Here is a 20,567-nt window from a genome sequence, read left to right as displayed (position 1 = left end):
TGGGACTATCTTAAACTAAGAAGCTTCTGCACCTCCAAAGAAACAGTGACCAAAATACAAAGACAGTCTACAGAATGGGAAAGGATATTCGCAGAGTACACATCTGACAAGGGGTTGATATCAAGGATATATAAAATGCTGGTTGAACTCCACAAGAAGAAAACATCCGACCCCGGGGCAATGAAATGAACAGAAACTTTCTCAAAGAAGAAAACCAAATGGCAAAAAAGCACATGAGAAAATGCTCTACATCATTAATCATCAGGGAGATGCAGATCAAAACCACAATGAGATACCATCTCACACCTCAGAGATTGGCCCACATCCAAAAGAACAAAAGCAACTGATGCTGACGTGGATGTGGCGAGAAAGGGATACTCCTTCACTGCTGGTGGGAATGCCGACTGGTTCAGCCCTTTTGGAAAACAGTAGGGACAATTCTCAAAAAATTAGAAATTGAGCTCCCATTTGACCCAGCAATACCACTGCTGGAAATATATCCCAGAGAGGCAAAAATGTGTAGTCGAAGTGACATCCGCACTTGTTTGTTCATTGCAGCACTGTTTACAGTAGCCAGAATATGGAAAAAAACCTGACTGCCCAAGAACAGATGAAGCGTTAAAAAAAACTTTAGTACATCTACACTATGGAGTACTATGTAGCTGTTAGAAAAGATGAAGTCATGAAATTTACATACAAGGGCTGGAGTGATAGCACAGCCGTAGGGCGTTTGCCTTGCACGCAGCCAGCCCGGCTGAGCAGGGTTCGATTCCTCCACCCCTCTCAGAGAGCCTGGCAAGCTACTGAGAGTATTCAATATGCCAAACACAGTAACAAGAAGTCTCACAATGGAGATGTTACTGGGCCCGCTCAAGCAAATTGATGAACAATGGGAGGACAGTGTTTGTTTGTTGTATTGGTACTACATGGAAAGTATCATGCTAAGTGAAATGAGTCAGAAAGAGTGGGATAGACAAAAAAATATTGCATTCGTCTGGGGAATATAAGGTAACAAAATAGGAGATTAATACCCAAGAATAGCCGAAATCAGTACCAGGAGGATTACTCCATGGCTTAGAGGCAGCCGGGCATTCTAGGGGAAAGGGCAGCTCAGATAGAGAAGGGAGCACCAAATAAAGGGTGTTTGGAGGATCCTTCAGGATGGGAGACGCATGTTGAAAATAGACTATAGACTGAACATGATTGCCACTCAATGCCTCTTTTGAAGACCACAACACCCAAAAGGAGAGAGAGAACAAAAGGGAATGCCCTGACACAGAGGCAAGGGTGGGATGGGGAGATGGGGGTGGGAGGGATACTGGGATCCATGGTGGTGGAAAATGGGCACTGGTGGAGGGATGGGTATTTGATCATTGTACAATCAAAACCCAAGCACTAAAATTTGTAAGTCTACAACTGTACCTCATGGTGTTTCACTAATTAATAAAAAATTAATAAAAAAAATTCATATGGTTGGAACATGCAACTCTAGAACATTAATTCCGCCTGTCTGGTTATGAAGCCCTTGTGATTAGTCACTTCTTGAGGCTGTCATTAGGGCTACTGGCCACTGTCGCCAGATTATTGTCCATATCTGCAGGGTTCACGAGAAGAGGTTGGTCTCTATCTGTTCTCCAAGTTTTGTTTCAGATTTAGGTGTGTTGTCAATGCACAAACTCATCTCCTGATGATATTATTCCTACTAGAATCCAGAAGCCCAGAAAGTACAGTTAATAAATCTTCCACTCATGCCCAGGAATTTAGTAGACTAAATGTATAAGAGGCAAAAGCAGATTTATAGTGATTGAAATGACAAAAGGTGAAATGTGAGTGAAGTGAATGAATTACAAAAGTGTGCATGAATAGTATTACACAAGTGAAGCAAATTCAATATAATTCAATTTCTTACCATGTGCAGAGGGAAAACAAGGGCAAAGGAGCAAAAGAGTCAAGGGTAATGAACAGTTTTATTACTTTTTCTATGGTGCTCCTACACATAAGTTTCTGCTGCTGTTTATTAACATGAAGAGGTTAAAGTTTGTGTAAAATGCCGATCACAACATTATGGAAAGCTAAGCGCTGCCCTGCAGTGGAGAGTGTGGTTTAATGTCAGGTTATAAAAATTCTGGTTTATTTCTAGTATTGTAATATGTTGAGGGTTTTTAAGAACAAAAAATACTGAAAAAAGAATAAAAACTACTTTGGGATCAGAAAGAATGTTCAGGGGATACAGCACTTGTCTTGCAAAAGTGTGACCCCAGTTCAACCCTTGAACACCACCAGCAATTATTCCTGAGCACAAATCCTGGAGTAATACCAGAGTACAGTCAGATGTGGCCCAAGTTCCTCCCCAATAAATAAAAATAAAATATTCTATTAACTAGCCTGGATCCTGTTGGGCAAGTCAATCATTCCTTACAGATGACTCTTTTCCAAGTTCTATAAGAGGAGTTGTACATGGATTGATATTCAACCAATCCTTCGAATCAAGGGGTATAAAATGAGCTTGAGTAACAGAGAAATGCACAGCTAACTAAGCATACGTTGCTCAGAAGATAGTATACTGAAAAATACTGTTATGCCAAACAGACTGGCCTGGGTTTTAGTCTTACCCCATTGTTTCGAGGTTTTTCCATGTGTCACTAGCTTAGTTTCCTGAGAACCAGCTTCCTTTTTATACATGAGGGTAATTGATACCTTTGAGGATTGTAAATAACAGAGTATCTGTATTATGACTGGTAGAGTGACTTGGACACAATAAGCCCTCTGTGGTGATAGTAAATAAAATTATGTAAAGTGCAAAATTCCATCCCATGCACATAGAGCAGCTTACTTATTCAAACATACTGGTTGAATAAATTTAATAAATGAAAGATTAGAAAATGTCCGCAGGCAATAAATCTGCTTTTTCGTGGTCAGCTCTTTCCTTTTCAAAAGTCCCCTCTAACAGTGGCAATTGTACCTGAGTTGGTGGTGTGAGAAGGTGAGCAGGACTCAGCTGTTCAGGAGATTTTTGAAGAATAAGGCACATGTTCATTGGTTCTTAAATCACAGTGTATAGGTAAGTTACTTATTGGATTATTTACAGAGTCATACTCGGTTGCCTATGTACTATCAATTTTTCAAGCTAGTGCTGTGTCAAGACAACTATAAATGGGTGCTGTCTTCAGTATATAGAAAACATCAATATTTTTATATTCCACTTACCAAACTTGTAAGATATTTTTTCTTACATGTACACACTTGTACACATGTACACTCCCACACGAAAGCATAATGCCTGTTTACGCATGCTTCTCAAATACATGCATGGCCTTATTGCTCTAGTGTTAGTTGGAAAAAGACGAGTCTCTATACTTTTGGTAGGACAGATCAATAGAGAAATGTTCTTCTACAATTGGAGTAATAAACTTCAAGTTACTTGGGACACTGAATACTATTGTAAGCTGGGAGACATAGGTCTTTTGGGAAACTCAATGCCCAACTCTGGCTAATTGTTACCATGAGCCAATACTGTGAGTTCTGGTGATTTCTCAAAAAAAAAAAAAGAAAGATCAAAGGTCTTACGTGATATTTACTAAGCTTAAAGAATGATACAGTTTTAAAGCACTGTAAAGATGAAACAAATTCTGCCGTCTGAGTGTGGCTAAACAGTTTGTGTAAGTGTTTTCCTAGGTTTGGCTTCACTGAAATATTTCATTTAAATTTTTTTGCTGGAACCAGTGATGGCACGGATGTGGGGAGAAAGGGACACTCCTTCACTGCTGACGGAATGCCAACTGGGTCAACTCTTTTGGAAAATAATATGGACGATTCTCAAAAAATTAGAAATTGAGCTCCTATTTGACCTAGCAATACCACTCCTGGGAATATATCCCAGAGAGGCAAAAAGGTATCTGCACTTGTATGTTCATTGCAGCACTATTTACAATAGCCAGAATCTTGAAAAAAAACTGGAGTGCCCAAGAACAGATGATTGGTGAAAGAAACTTGGAACATCTACACAATGGAATACTATGCAGCTGTTAGAAAAGATGAAGACATGAAATTTGCATATATATGGATTAACATGGAAAGTATCATGTTAAGTGAAATGAGTCTGAAAGAGCAAGATAGAAAGATCACTCTCATCTGTGGAATATAAAGTAACAGAATGGGAGACTAAAACCCAAGAGTAGTAGAGATAAGGACCTGGTCTGCTCCATGGCTTGGAAATTGGTCTCACATGCTGGGGGAAAAGGCAGCTCAGATAGAGAAGGGAACATCAAGAAAAGGATGTTGGGAGGATCCATTCAGATTGAAAGATGTGTGCCAAAAGTAGACTATAGACCGGACATGATGGTCACTCAATACCTGTATTGCAAACCACAATACCCAAAAGGAGAGACAACAATAGGGAATGCCCTGCTTCAGAAGCCAGATAGGGTGGTGGGGGAGGGGTGGAGTGGTGGGTGGGATACTGGAAATATTGGTGTAGGAGAATTGGCACCGTGGAGGGATGGGTAAGTGATAATTGTATGACTGAACTGCAAACACAAAAGTTTGTAAGTTTGTAACTCTACCTCAAGGTGATTCACTAATAAAAAGTAGCAACGTAGCTCTTTCCTCCCATTGTTCATCCATTTGCTTGAGCGGGACCAGTAACATCTCCATTGTGAGATTTGTTGTTACTGTGTTTGGCATATGGAATACATCATGGATAGCTTGCCAGGCTTTGCCGTGCAGGTGAGATACTCTCGTTAGCTTTCCGGGCTCTCCAAGAAATGTGGAGGAATTGAACTCGGGTCACCCTGGTCAGCTTCGTGCATGGCAAACACCCTACTGCTGTGCTATCGCTCCAGTCCAATAAAAAGTAAAAAAAACTAAAAAACAAATTTTGCTGAGTCTGAGATTCACAAATTCCTAGCTTGGAATCTGAGGATCTACATAGTTTGAATCCATATTCTGAACTCAATAGGCAATGGGACAGATTACATAATAGGACTGGTAACTAGACACTAAGCACAATCCAAAGGATGAGTGCAAACTTAGTAGCAGGTAGGGCACATATCCCAGAATCATTCAAGATCAGTTAGGAATTTAGTAAGGCATAGAAATATGGCATGCTTCTCAGCTTCTTGCTTAAGATCAAGTTTAGAGATATGGGATGTGTGGGAATGTGGCGATTACAGTGGGCAGAGAGCCCATGCGGTGGGGAGGAGGCAAGAACTTTCTGGAGACCTGTTCACACATACCTAACAGCCAGATTCCTAAGAAGAAAGGGGATTTAGAAGAGTGAAACTAAAGTGAACTACCCGTGCAAAGGTATTTATTTCAGATGAGGAATAGATACTGTGTTAGAATGCATGGCATGAAGCAGACTCATTTGTGTTATTGAATGAAGAGTCACCCTTCTCACTCAATCAGCATATGCTTAGACCCAAAGTCTAAGATAGGAATGAATCCACAGTTCAGAGAAGGAACTATAACACCTAGAATTCTGGTTAGAATTGAGATTTGAGCAAGAGATCAGAAAGATTAGTATGTCAAGAGTGTAAGACTGCTCTAGAGGCTGCTGATTTGTCTCTTCAGCAAGAGAAGAATGTATTCATGTTGGTGATAACTTGAATAGTGACTACAGGCCACTTGGCAGTTATCATGAGATACCAGAGTGGAGGGCCTGAAGACACCTCCTCTGGCTTTTCCTTTGTAAGAATCCCGCCCCCCCAACCCCCCCCCCCCCCCCCCCCCCGGCTTAGTAAATGACTCAAATAACTCCAAAGAACATGGGGCTTTCAAAACAAGAAGGTGTTTGTCCCCTCTCAGGTAGCAATTAAGCTGGTATTTCAACTTGCTGGGGTATGTTTGCTGAACTTGTGTCATATACCTGCCAGATAGCTCTTTGTAAGGGGTCAATAAACATCTTAGGGAAGAACTTGATACTAATAAGGAGGAGCTAGTCACTGCCAGACTGAGAGGGTTAATGCCAGCAGGGAAAGGATAGTACAATCACTGGGAATTCACCTCAGAGATTAGTTGACTGGTCGAAATCAACTCATATATGAGTCCCATGGAGGGAGCTGAGAGTTGAAAACAACGTCTTTGTCCTTACAAATTGTTTTACCAAATGTTTTGGCCACAAATAAATCTGCCTGGATATAATCCCAGTAATCCCAGTAAGGAAGACACAAACAAGGGAATTCTTTTTCACCCTGAAACAGATGCCAATGCACTTTTCACACATTACTTGTTGGCAATAGATCTTGGTGGTTGACGAGTGGTGAAGGTGAAAAGTTTAGCATCTCTTTTCTTTGTTTGTTTTTTGTTTTGGGTCGCATCTGGTGGTTCTCAGGGGCTACTTTCATCTTAATGCTTGGAGGGGGCACTCCTGGCAGTGCTTGAGGGAACTTGTGGTCCCAGGAATGGAGCCCAAAGCTTCTGTGTTCAGAGCATGTGCTCTATCCCTTTGAGTTATCTCCCCTGCCCAAGAAAAGCATTGTTGATAGTACAGCTGAACAGAGTTTTCCTGATTCCATGTATGAGATCTATTCTCTAGACACCCAGACATATTAGTATATAAGGGCATTGAGGAGAATTTGAGGTAGTGCTTGAGTAAAGCGAGTTAGCAGCACAAATTGTTTTTGTTAACATGCTCCTCCCCCATGTACTAAAGCTTAGCACAATTATCAGTTTTTAAGATAGGACATACAAGTAATAATATAAATAATTTGGGCCTGGAGGGATAGTTCAATTGATAGGGTACTTGTCTTGCATGTACCTAACCTGGGTTCAATCTCTGGCACCTCAAGTACCTTAAGAACCTCTAGGAGTGATCCCTGAGCGTACAGTCAGAAGTAAGCCCTGACCACTGCTAGGTGAGGTTCAAAAACAAAATAATAACAATAATAATGATTATTACTATTAATAAATAAATGCAAAACTTAAAAGAATGGTCTTTAAAGTCTGTGCTTTTCCATGATCAAGTTTTGTCAGTGACTCCTTTTCTCCTGTGAGACAACCTGAACTCTTCAGACAGCATTAGGTACCATCCTGAATTTAGTGTATCTTTTCTTTGACCAGAGAATACTATTGCAATGAATCTACTCTGGCTTCCATTCTTTAGAGATAAATAAAGGGTATTTTTCCTTTAAAGTTATCAAGAGAGACATGGATACACTCAGATAAAGAAAAACAGTTTTATGTAGAAATAAAATTAAGTATGTGAAGCTGCAAGTCCCGACACACATTGTTTGAGAAATAGTAGGTCTCCTTTATCTCAAAAATAGTGATCATTTGAAAAGTAGACTTTAAAGCATAACAAACGGAAAGGAAAAGCTGTAGTATGTGAAACAATAGGTTTTGCCCTACTTTTATGACAACACTGGATATTAGGGGATTTGTTAACAGGCTTCAGTCAGAAAAATGCAGTAGCTTTATAAGAAAAATTCTGCATACACAGAGTATCAGCATCATTATTATGTTTCAAACCTATTTTTTAAAATAGAAGTTAGATTGAGAAAACAGTCATAAAAGGAGTCATAATGAATTGTTAGGTAATTATATTATAAAATTTGTTTCCATATATAAGGTACCTTTGGCAGACACTTCCCATCCCTTGTTTTTCATTGCAAGTGGCTTACATCAGTACTGACATCTTCCAGATGTTAGTATCTTTGATTCCACACCCCCACCCTACCCCCTCCATGTTGCAAATGAGTTGGCATGGAAACAACTCTTTGCTGGCAACATGACATATGATTCCAGGCAAATGCATTTTAACACAGATGAATAGTTCAGAAATCTGCCTTTAACAAAAGTCATTTTGAGAGCTGTTTTGAATTTGTTGGTGTTTTGTCACAACTTTTTCTACTTAGATGGGAGAAATCAAAGCACTCCATGTTATGCAATGTAGCAATTGCTAAAATGTAATTTGGCTCTCACACTGAATAGAGCCTTCAAATTTAAAAATGGACTTTAGGTATAAGGAATCTAAACAGAATGTCTTGCTCATGAGAAATCACCTATTTGTTTTCAAGAAAGAACCCTCTTAATCAGACCAAATATGGACTGGTCATCTGCTCTTCTACACTAAGAGCTAGTGCTATAATTATTTCAGATGGTTTGAATTTTTTTCCCTTAAGAGGAGTATCAACAGAGGGAATAACAACCATTTTCTTCCCTTTGCCTTTCTAACTCACATTGTTCACCTACTTCATCCTTTCTCCACCAGAAGGGACAGGAGCACAGGCTGTTCTGCTAGATACCCTATTCCTTATGCTTGTCCCAGATATGTGGGGACTAAAAATGCTCTTTCATTCCATTTGCTCTCCTTCTCAGCACAGGGAAACTTTGAATGCACCTCTCTGTCCCACTGCAGAAAATGGGCCATGTGACTAGTTCTGGAAGTGGACCATGTAGCACTGTAGCACTGTCCTCCTGTTGTTCATCAATTTGCTTGAGTGGGCACCAGTAATGTCTACATCATGAGACTCGTTGTTATTGTTTGCCACGAGGAGCTTGCCAGGCTTTGATGTGTGGGTGGGATACTCTCATAGCTTGCTGGGCTCTCTGAGAGTGATGGAGGAATCAAACCTGGGTTGGCTGCGTGCAAGGCGAACGCCCTACCCTCTGTGCTACCGCTCCAGGTGCCACTTACAGAATATTTGCACAATCCTTCAGCATCTTTCTCTTGGCAGAGAATATAGTTGCACACAGGGCAGCATCTAGTGGCTTAGAACTAGGAAACTATGCTGACCAGCGTCTTCAAATACTACACACAACGGCCATGTAGCTGAGTGTAATAATGTTACTCTGTGGAGGGTATATTTGTATGAGTGTGTATGTGTGTGTGAAGACACTAAGGATTTGAAATTATTTATACCTACAGCCTAAATTCAGAGAATGCTTGAGTTCCAACACAAGTTAGTTTACAGCAGCAATATACTACCTTGTGGATTTCCCTGGAAAAGGTGTCACATCAAAGGCATGTTTGCATTCCTAGGAACTAGGTCAGGGCATGGTCACGACCATCCTGTTGTTCGTCAATTGCCTGGAGCAGGTCCCAGTAACGTCTCCTTCATCCTAGCCCTGAGATTTTTTAAAAAGTGCCATATTCAAGGCTCTTTCAGGGTTAGGAGAATGAGACCCATCATTGTTACTGGTATTTGGCATATTGGGCACACCACAGGGAGTTTGCCAGACTCTGCCGTGTGGGCAGGTTACATTTGGTAGCCTGCCAGTTTGTCCAAAGTAGGAATGAGATGATAAGATGTTGCACAGCCACGAATGCGGCCACGCTCTTCTGGGAGCTGGGTTTTATAGTCTGAGTCTTGGCCGTTGATGGGATTACACGGCGCCAGGGGGCCAGTTGGTGGGTGTGACCCCTGCCTACTGGAATTTGGAGGATCTGGGTGGAGGATGCCCAGCCCCTATCCGAGCAGGCTTGGAGATCTCAGCCCTGGGACCCTCAAGCCTTTGTTCCTCTGCCGGTACCTTCATGCATGTGGAGAGTGGTCTCAGCATGGTGATGGCTGGTTCTGGAGGTCTTGGTATATAGTTAAAACTATATACAGGGCATGGTATATAGTTAAAACATAAATACAATGGGTTTGCTTATTTTTTCCTATTGTAGTACAATTTGAGAGAATTTGTAGCATATTAGAAAATAAATCAGAAATTCAGTAAAATACTGCTTTCTGGGGAACGAGGTGATGTAGACACTGTTCCACAGTTCCACAGTTCCAAAAGTATACTATTAGACATTAGCACACCTGAGACTTCTTTTAAGGAACTTGTTTCATTAATAATGGGAAATTTCCATAAGTCCATATCTGGTTATATTACAAAATAAGTCTGCACTAAACAATTATAAAATTGCAATTATTATTGTGTTTGGCATTTAACAATTCATACTTTAAAATATGGTCACAGTTTCAATAAGCCATATTACCATGAACATGTAGCTCATCCACTGATATGATCTTTGTTCCTCGTATCACTTGAGAAAGGAAATATAGTTACAACCCAAAGATTTAGTTAGAATACTTGTGAGTTAGACTATCAGCTATAGCAATTTCTAGGCCTATCTCTCCCTGGACAGTTATTTTATCTCTCTGATACTCAATTATTAACTGGAGTTAATTCAGTTGTTCTAAGAATTTAATGAGTGTTTATATTATAAAGCACTTAGTAAAGCATTTCATACCTCATGCTCAATCTATTGAGCCCTTACTATGACTTTACAAATGAAGAATTAAAAGTAAGAAAAGTTAACTATTCTCCCAAAGGTCACATAGTAAGAGACAATCTCAGGTCAGATTGACCCCCAAAGTCCTTATTCTTGTCACAATTATGCCTCCTTTTCTATAAGATGTAGGTTAGCTCAATGGATTAAGACCACAGGTGATTTATCCAAACTGTCAGGCATAGGATTATGTGCATTTTAGCTTTCTCTGTCTCCATTTATTCATATGCAAAATAAAAGCCAAATGTTTATTAGGATATTAGCATTTAATTTTTTTCCATAGTTGAGGATTAGTAATTGGAGAGGCAGTATAGGCAATAGAAGGTATCTGTGCTGAACCTCAGTCTCCTCATCTGTAAACCAGTAAGAGTACCCCTAGGCAAAATTATCATGAGGGTTAGAATAAGCTCAGTGCTTGCACCTAGTAGGTGCTCTACAGATAATACCCACTTTCATAATTTCTGTCATTAATACCAAAAAGGCTGGAGCAGTTCTCTGTAAATTTACTTATAGGGAAAAGAAGAGTTTTACATGTGCCTGAATGCCACAGCCCAGTGAGCTACCATTTAGCTGGTTTATTTATGAAAGTTCTTTATTCCATTGAGTGGATGGATGATGGCCTTAGGGCAACTTCAGTACTGCTTCTTCGTGTGAATTTTAGAGCAAAGCATCAAACTGATGGAGCGGGCAGCTCAGGCCACCAACTGTCCAGAGTGATTCCCTCTGCCTTCTGACTGTGAGTTCAGCACCAAGAATTCACAGAAGGAGAGAGAGTGTGAAGGGGCTGGTCTTTCTGCTCTGTGCTTGAGAGATGTATTTCCTTGTGACAGAGGGGAAATGTGGTGAGTGATCGAAGTCTACATTGCAAAGGAAAAGCAGAAAATGATTTCTTATTAGTTGTAGTTGTCCCATTAATAATAACAATAGCCAAGCAATAGCAAAACAGTCTCTGTGCTTGAAATATAGGAGAGAAATAATTGGCCCAGAAAGACATTATCAGTTGGAATGTTCCATATTTGCTTGATTTACCATCTTCAAGCAGTTCAAACAGCTTTGCACAATAAACTTAAATGCTTAAAATGTCCTGCTCGTGCACTGAAGTATCTTTTATATACTTGTTTCTGCCGTTTGGAACATTCTTGTTGCAGAAATAAGAAATCAGAGTAGACCCAATTTATTTTACTGATATTTGAAGGTAATTTTTCCCTTAATGAATGCATCTGTTTGGATGATAAATTGTCCATTAGACAATGTTCAAGTGTTTTTATGCTCTCTGTTTTGATTACGGAGCTTTTAATGTAGTGCTGCATCTACTCTGAATTTTCTCTGCAATTCAGTCATCCACTAAAGAGAAAAGACTCTAGAAAATGCCAGACTGACTTTTCTTCCTTAAGTATTTTCATTTATTTAATAACTGACCTAATAGATTGCATGAAGACACATATCTCAGCGTTGTGCTGACCTTATTGAGAGTTAATCAGTTTCATAATGCTAATTAGATGTCAGCATTAGTGTCCACTGCATACACACAGACATAATGGCTCCAGTCACACACGGAATGTCTAAGACTTGATACTTTATTGTGTCCCACACAATCACCAGAATTTTAAAATTCTTTGCACTCTTCGTCTGGCTGGTGTGCTGCTTGTTTCCTTTCTGACTCAAGAGGGAGTGTGCTCAATGTAGTGTGAGAAGAAGACACCCACAATGTGGGGAATTAGTTACACAGTTGCTGTTTCTATCATATTGTTAATGGGAATTACACATCTAAATTTCCCTGTAGCAATAGTTCACAGTGGGCATGGAGAGGGTGTAAAAATGCATGAATTCAAATAATGAATGGTATGGTATTTTGGTCTGGCTGAATTTTAAACTACCTTTGGAAATGAACATATCTTTATCTTATACAAACATTCTCTCTATATATTTAGGCTTCCTGTCAAAATTGGTCTGTTTTACTTCATTGTGGGCTTGGATTCTAATGCTAGGAAACAATGTTTGACAGTGATACTCAGTTCTATTGGGTCTCCTTGGAGAAAACTAAGTAAGGATATTAAGTTGTTTTGACAAATGGCTTTGCATTTTTTAAATGTTTATTCTACACTATCACTTAGTACTCTGACCTTTTGGAGAAGTAATCGTATGATACTAACTTGCATAAATAAAGGAGGGGAAAACAATGAAAAAAAACAAAGAAGTTTTTATTATATCCTGTGCTGCATATCATTGAAATTCAATATGCTTCTCAAACAGAAATGGGTAAAAATCATGGGCATAAATTGCAATTTTTCTTTTTTTAAGCCATTGGCTATGTATAAAAATACAATCTCGTGTCTGCTCACCCTTAGCTCCTAAAAAGTTATTTCCTATTGAACTTAAAATTAAAGAAAAGATTAAATGGAAACAATCAGAGGTGGGATGACAAGACTGGAGGGATCTTTTGTTTGTTTATTTGTGGGCCATTCCAGTGGTCTCAGGAGCTCCTATCAGCTCAGGGCTCACTCCTGGTGGGCTTAGGGAACCATATGGGGATCAAACCCAGGTCAGTTATATGCAAGGCAAGCACCCTACCCTCTGTACTGCTGTTCCAGCCTGAAACTGGAGAAATTCAAGAACTCTCAGGGTTTCTGCTGTAACACTCAGTTCCTGGGGCCATAAAATTAAGAAAACCATTGCTTCCAGCAATCATATGTTATAACAACATTTTAACAATTCTTTCTCAATAAAAGAGAAACATAGGGGCTGGAGCGATAGCCCAGCGGGTAGGGCATTTGCCTTGCATGCAGCCAACCTGGGTTCGATTTCCAGCATCCCATATTGTCCCCTGAGAACTGCCAGGAGTAATTACTGAGTACAGAGCCAGGAGTAACCCCTGTGCATTGCCAAGTGTGACCCAAAAAGAAAAAAAAATAAAACACACAGTATATCATAACCACCAATACTGACCCTATCACTGTCACTGTCACTGTCTTGTTGTTCATCGATTTGCTCAAGTGGGCCCCGTAACATCACCATTGTGAGACTTATTGTTACTGTGTTTGGCATATCGAATACATCATGGGTAGCTTGCCAGGCTTTGCCGTGCAGGCGAGATACTCTCGGTAGCTTGCCCAGCTCGCACAGGGGGTAGGGAGTTTGTCTTGCACGAGGCCTGCCAGTTGACCCAGGTTCGATTTCTCCACCCCTCTTGGAGAGACTGGCAATACTGACAATAAATAATTAATTCCATTTCCCTTTACTGCCAAGAAAACTCATTTCTCTAACAGTTGCTGGGACCAGCAGCTACAATCTAACAGTAAAAAATACTTGTTCAATATAATAGATAGGAAAAGTTCAAAGCTGAGGTTCAGGGGCTCCTGCTCTCTTGCTCTGTCACCCTTGCCTTGACACATGAAACTTAGCAGTTGTTTTTTGTTTGTTTGTTTTGTTGGGGTCACACCTCACAATACTCAAGGGTTACTCCTGGCTCTGCACTCAAGAATTACTCCTGGTGGTGCTCAGTGGACCATCCAGGGTTCTGGGGATTGAACCCAGGTCAGCCACATACAAGTAGCTTACCCACTGCATGATGGCTCCAACTTAGCCCTAAGAATGACTTATCCTGAAAGGCTTTATCTTGATCCTATACACAGCCTGGTACCAAACACAACACCTTGCTGAGTGAACAAATACATTTTTTGTGGTCTCACACATTTCCACTGTCATAGTCCTGCAAACTTTCCTCAAATTATGGATATTCCTTCTCGTCTTTTTTTTTTAAGGTGATACCTCATTATTAGTTTGAAATTTCATAGATTTTTTCCCACTTACAAGTAAAATGTGTTAAAATTCTGGGAGTGGGATTTAATAGGATTAATTGAAAATAAGGTTTCCTCATTTTAATTTTTATGGTATAAAAAATAATTCATTTAATCAGAGTGAATTCCTGCTGATTTATCACAGTTGCTGCAGGTGTTTTCAGAATGGCTCCTAAAAGAAAGTCTAACATGAAAATGTGCAAATTCCTCCTGTGTGCCAGACATGCTTCTTTTGGTGAACAATGCAAACTTAGTCAACACCCTGTCCTCCAGGAGTTTATAATCTACTTAGGCATAAGAAACACGTAATTTGTTTGTTTTTTAACTTTAATTTATGTTTTTAGGTTTTTTTGTTTTGTTTTAGGAGGCCGTATCCAGCGATGCTCAGGTAATACTTCTGTCTCTGCACCTAGGAATTATTCCTGATAGTGGTTGGGGAGAACATATGCTATGCTGGGGAAGCAGCATGCAAGGCAAACACACTACTGCTGTGTTTTATAACCAACAGTACAAATAATGTGAAACATTATAAATTACTGACATAGAAGATATATCAGAGAAAATTCAGGCAGAATCATACCGTTTCATCAGATACCTGAAGCCTCATATTGACATTCATAATCATACAGCTGCTGAAGAACATAGGCAATTGTGCAAAATGGGTCAAACAAAGAGAAGAGAAAATAGACTTGACTCCTTGCTCAGAAGAGAAGACTGCAGAAGAAAATATCTTTTTGCATCCACAGCCAAACATCTGGTGTTTAACAGAGACACCAGTGCCTGGTACATTGTAAGTGTACCTTAAATTATTGTTTAGCGAAATAATAAATGAACATACTATCAAAGCAGCCAAATATGTTACTTCTCCTCCTAGGTAAGAATTATTCAATATGGATAATAATTAAAAATTATACTTATTTTGATGTGTAGAAAGTTTTAGATGGTATTGAATTTTCATGAAATCTATAAAACCGGTTTAGAGGAACAAGTATCTTGGAGTTAAATGATGAGATGAGTTTATTCAAGAATGTCAGTCATTGCAAGTATTTTAAAGTGATCATGGTTTTTGTACTTTTTAAATGTGGATTTTGATAGTTTCTAAGTAGAGAAAAGATTGTGATGATCATAAAAACTTTCATCTTAATTCAATTTTTACAAAAGCCTTTGAACTCAGAAATAAAGGGATGAAAATCATTCTCATGTGATTTGTGCTGAATTCAAGAGCAAATGTTTCATTTTTGAGATGGCCTTCATTAGACGTAAAATTGGTCAGAAAGACATGAACAATGAGCAATGGGTTGTTTTTGTGTGGGGGGAGCTAGGGTGAATAACTGACTAAGTTTTATGCTTTTCTCTGATCTATGGAAAATCTACAAATGTGTATATAAAGTTAATAATTAGTATTTCAAGCTTTACAATTTATCAATTGCCATTATGAAACACTTTACTTCAAAAGTTTATTCAAACCACAGTAGTTAGCCTTAGAGGCAAATGATTAGTCAGCTCTATTAGCATATATAAACAGATTCCCTATGTATATTCGCATATATATATATATTTAAGCATTTCTTCTGTTTCAATAACTAGATCTTGTATGCCTTTAAGTCAGTGAAATTTTTATTTATTTATTCAGCTAATATTTACTGAGTGGTTACCATGGGACAACTTGGCATTAGGGTAAATGATGAATAAGTAAAATGTTGCCCCCATTTTCTTGGCACTTTTATCCTGAGGAAAAGATTAATAAATGAGCTGTGGTATAAAGTGTTTTGCTATGTAAAGTAGAATACTGTGGGGAGTAGAGGTTACTTTAGCAACACATTGTGGGAGTATCTAATCTATACCTAGAGTCAGGGAAACTATCAAGAGAAAAGTCGTATATGTAAGCTGATGCTGGAAAGATGAAAAAGATTTTGTTGGTCTACTAACTCTAGCACCCAGCAGAACCTTGTACGTAGATTGGGTGTCAAAGAATTTTTATTTAATTAAAATTTTTTTTTAAATTCTGTGAGCTTGTCACAGATCCAGCTTTGCACTAGGAATTGGAAGAGATTTAAGAGAACATGAAACTTCATCTCAGTCAAAGATTCTGCATGTTAGTTGAAGAAGGGAGACTATGTATATTGTTCTATAACTGTTTTATCCAAGAGAGTGTGATCAAGAGCAATACACATAGTAAAGACAATGCATTTTATGGAGCACTGAGAAGAAGGGAGATTGAAATAAGGGTGAAGAAGGAAAGTGGATATAAGAGATAGCAGAGCAAAGAGACTTATGATTACAGGAGATCACAGGAGAGATAAAATTAATGCAGTAGGAATTGATATTAGCAATAAAGTGTCTATGGAAGGAAGGTTGAGGAGAAGATCAAGGGTTTTGTTTAGCAGAGGGTATATGTTGAACTGCATTTATGACTGAATTTGAAAGACTGTGGTGCCAGTTATAAGGAATGAGTAGGAAAAACCATGTTAATAATTTGCTCCAAAGTTTTTTTCCTCAACCCAAAGTCCTATGTCAATATTATATTCCTCTGATTATATTTTTAAAAAATTTACATTTGGATGACCAACTGAGAAGTCCCTGATATAAAATGGAGCTTTTAATTGCTTGCTAATAGAAAAAAAACAAAACTAAAAACCCCTTCAAAAACTTGGCTGTCCTTCTTTACCAAGAAGCGAGGAGAGGAAAAGTTACTTCCTCATGCATCAACTCTCCAATAATAATGAGCCCAAGTCACAAGTTAATATCCCAATATATTTTCCTATTTCACCATTATTACTACTTAAAAAATACTAAGATACTTTTTCAAGGAATGAAGATTATTTCACAAAAAAGATACTAAATATAATTACACTAAAGATAAGACATTAGGAGTGCAGAAAAATGGGGTGGGGTTGAAATTTGCAATTAATCCTGATTTTTAATAAGCAGAGGCTTTAAATTTTGAGATAAGAAGGCATTCACTGAAGTTGAATTAACCTATCTAAGGGAAGTAGGTCACACAGCGATCTGTTTCTTTCATCGAGCCTCCTGTAGATTCTTAGCAAATGCATATGGTTCTTATATCTGTCCACCTAGAATGCTTCTTCATTCACCCACCCCTATCTTTCGTCTGACCTTCTATTTCAACTTCATATTTTCATTTATTTAAATATAACTACCTTGGGCAGGCTGTCCAAGATTTCTTTAGGTTCCTTCATTCACAACACTCCATGCAACTTACTTTTCAGAATGCCTGTTGAAACTCCTTTTATGTTCTTATTAGGCTGTGAGCCCTTATGGAGACAGGACAATATAATTTTTACATTGTCCCTCCATGCTATCTTTGCTGTCAGTACTTTGTTTTACATAAAGATTCTTCAACGAAACATTACTGAATGTGTACGTACATGCAGCTTTTGCATGGAGGAGAGGAAGGAACATTGTCAGAGACTTGAAGAGAGACTCACTGGGCATTGTCATAGCTCGTGAGTAAGTCTATTAACAGATAATCACCCAAAGAATGTCCCGTAGTTATCAAAAGCATGGATTTATATTGCGATGGTACTCTGAGTCCAGAAATGAGAAAAACTGATGGGTCAATAATTCATAGTTGTTAACTTCCTGACAGGAATCCTATGGTAGGATTCACATTTTTAGATTCAAATATTTTAATATTTCACAAAAAGTGTCTTTTCCTCTAAACATACTGCAACATAAGATAAGGTGGAAAATGTTCTGACTTAAACATTTAGATTAGGAAATTCCAAAATTACCAAGCAATCAGTAAATTTAAAAAAAAGATTTTATTAGCAATTCATGTGTCTTTGCTTTTGTCTCTCAACCAGAATACCAAAAAAGTGATCCTGACCAGGGTAATGGGTGGACAGGGGAGAGGTTCTGCCACAGATCAGGTCAAGATATAACAGCAAAAAACTTGCTTGTGCGGTGTCACAGAATCTGTGTTTCAAGAATTCCTCCTTACATTGCTGTCATAGCTTTGCCTTTTCAGCAGACATAACATACCACTCATCACTCACTCTCTGTGTCAGAACCTTATCAGCAACTTGCGCTGCGGCTGCCTCTAGTGGATGAAGGGCTTCTCAGCTTACCTAAAAGAACATCAATCATTCTTCATTCTTAGTGTTCAAACTTGCTCATCAGTTAGTAACAACACTTCCTGCAGCCTTGAAAATTATTTCTGAATAAACACAGGGCTGAGAACAGCTGAAATGATTGACAGCTCATAACTCCTCCAGTGCTTTATGCTTCAAAACCAGTGTGTATGCAGATGTCTCCTCATTACCAATGTTTGTATGTCACTTAGTGTAACTGCTACTGAGAGAGGAATGGCATGGGTTAGATTGTCAAGCGTCTTAATGGGGGTTTTGTGCCTGCAGCAGACATTCGAGAGAGCTCTGAACCAGCCTTGAGATTTGTGTAGGAGAAGAGCTATCACTTGCAGATCACGTAGCTTACAAAATTGTCATGTGGGGAAATTTTTTTTAGCATTTCTTTCTTTTTCTTTATGCTTTCTTTCCAAATCCCCATAATCAAAGCAAGACTCCCCACTGAGTTATATATACGCCTTATTATTTTTTTTAAATCAAGTTTCCTGGTCTACATTAAGTATTAATTACCACCACCCTGCTCCACTCCCCAGATTTGGTCTCACAGCATTTTGAGTAAAAATAAAGCTTGGGAGGAAGATAAGAAGGTCTCAGGAGGAAGGGTAATGAATTAATTTAATTAGATCATTCCTGATAATGGCTAAGATATCATCATGAGTTTTTCCTCCCCAGGTATCTGATGACTTAATCTATTGAGAGTATCTTTTTTGGAAAGGTGTTAAGAAATTTGTGACTGGGAATATTTCTAAGACAAGAAAGATGTTTAAGTTTCTCAGTCATTCAAAGAAGGTAACTTTTTTGGCTTCTGAATATTAATAACCACTTGTATAACTTGGAAAGACAGTGATCTTTTTTTGCTTCTTTTAATTGGTCTGATATTAGATTTCATCAGATTCTGCCACTGACTAAAAGGTACATTCAGTATTCACTTGGGCAGTGGCAGCAAGCTTATTGGCATGGAAGAATGATCATAAAGTTCAACAATGCATAACTAACAGTCAGACTTGTGGCACAAGTTCTGAAAAATTCCATCCACTATCATTTTTCCTTGACAAGAGGAGAACAACCTGAGGCCTAACAATCACTTATATTGTATGAGTTTCAGGTCAGTAAAATTTGTAAGGCTACTGGGTTTGTACACAACTGGGTTTGTATACACCTGCCCCCATAAGATCTTCAGCACTATGAGAATAGAAACTGTGTCCTGTTTGTGAATTTCCCCTAAGAGAATAGCACAGTACTGGGCCTTGAATAAGTAAATGATAAATAAATAACTGTTGAATAAACTAAAGGATTTCCACTCTCTTTTTTTTCATTTCATCCCACCCTCTTCCTTTGTCTTTCTTTACAGTTCTTGGCCGTGTATCTATGCCCAGGTCTTGCACTCATGTGGTCAGCAAAAGTTGGGTGTCAAAGAGTTTTCAGATGATGTAGCATTCATCTTAACAAATCTTTACTGATAGCACAGTGATTTAAATACATGCTGTCCTATATGAATTTAGGACAGGGGAAAGAATAAGACGAAATAGGAACAGCAACAGCAAGAGAAGAGATACCATGATATGGGAAATGCCAGAGCTGTCATGTGGCCTCTCATAATCCAAGTAGCTGTGTAAATGCATAAGGTAAAAATAGCTTGGGTTTAAAATTTTCAGTTCTTGCATCTAAACATATGGTTTTATCAGCCCTAATGTTACAAAAACAATTTGTTTATTTATTCACTCATCCATTCATTTATCTTAAAGAATTAAATTCTTTCAAAACTCTAGGCCTAGGCATCAAGGACTCAAAATAAAAATAAATTTTGTCTATGAGCCTCTCACAATCCAGGAGACTCATATATGTAGTGCTTGACAATAAAAGTCGGTGATTCTTCTTTGTAATGCCATACAAAGAAGAATCTACAATATCATGTGATATGAGGAAATGCTGAATGGAGACCCAGTCTCCTTGCATAGTCAGACTGTCATTCTTGGTGTGTGGCTGTGGAATTTTCCCATAAGTTTCTTATAAGATCAAAACCATTAATATTCAAGGACCATATGTAAGCAAGAACATGGGCTCATCCTATTAATAAGCAGACAGAAATTGGAGGAACCTGCTTTTCCAAATATTGTGAGAGCATCCCAAAACCTACTATCAAATTGTTGAGCCCATGAGATTACATAGAGAGCCGAAAGGAAAGTGTAGCAATTCATTTTAGGAACAAATATAGACAGAATATATAAATGGGGCAAACCAAAATAATATAGAAATAGAAATGAATGGAAAGAAATCTTTGGAAATAAGAAGTGATCCTTAGGGCTAACACTACGAGTAGCTGACAGGACCATCTCAACAAGCTCTGCTCTATTTTCTATTGGCTGTTCATGGTCTATTTTTCTCTCTAAACATATTTCTTTAAAAAGAGAATCCAGATTTTCAGGGCTGGGCAGAGCG

This window comes from Sorex fumeus, unplaced genomic scaffold, assembly GCF_029834395.1.
Source record: "Sorex fumeus unplaced genomic scaffold, SorFum_2.1 ptg000131l, whole genome shotgun sequence".
In the NCBI taxonomy this organism is placed as follows: Eukaryota; Metazoa; Chordata; class Mammalia; order Eulipotyphla; family Soricidae; genus Sorex; species Sorex fumeus.
The sequence above is the reverse complement of the archived record's forward strand: the minus strand, read 5'-3'. Positions refer to the sequence as shown.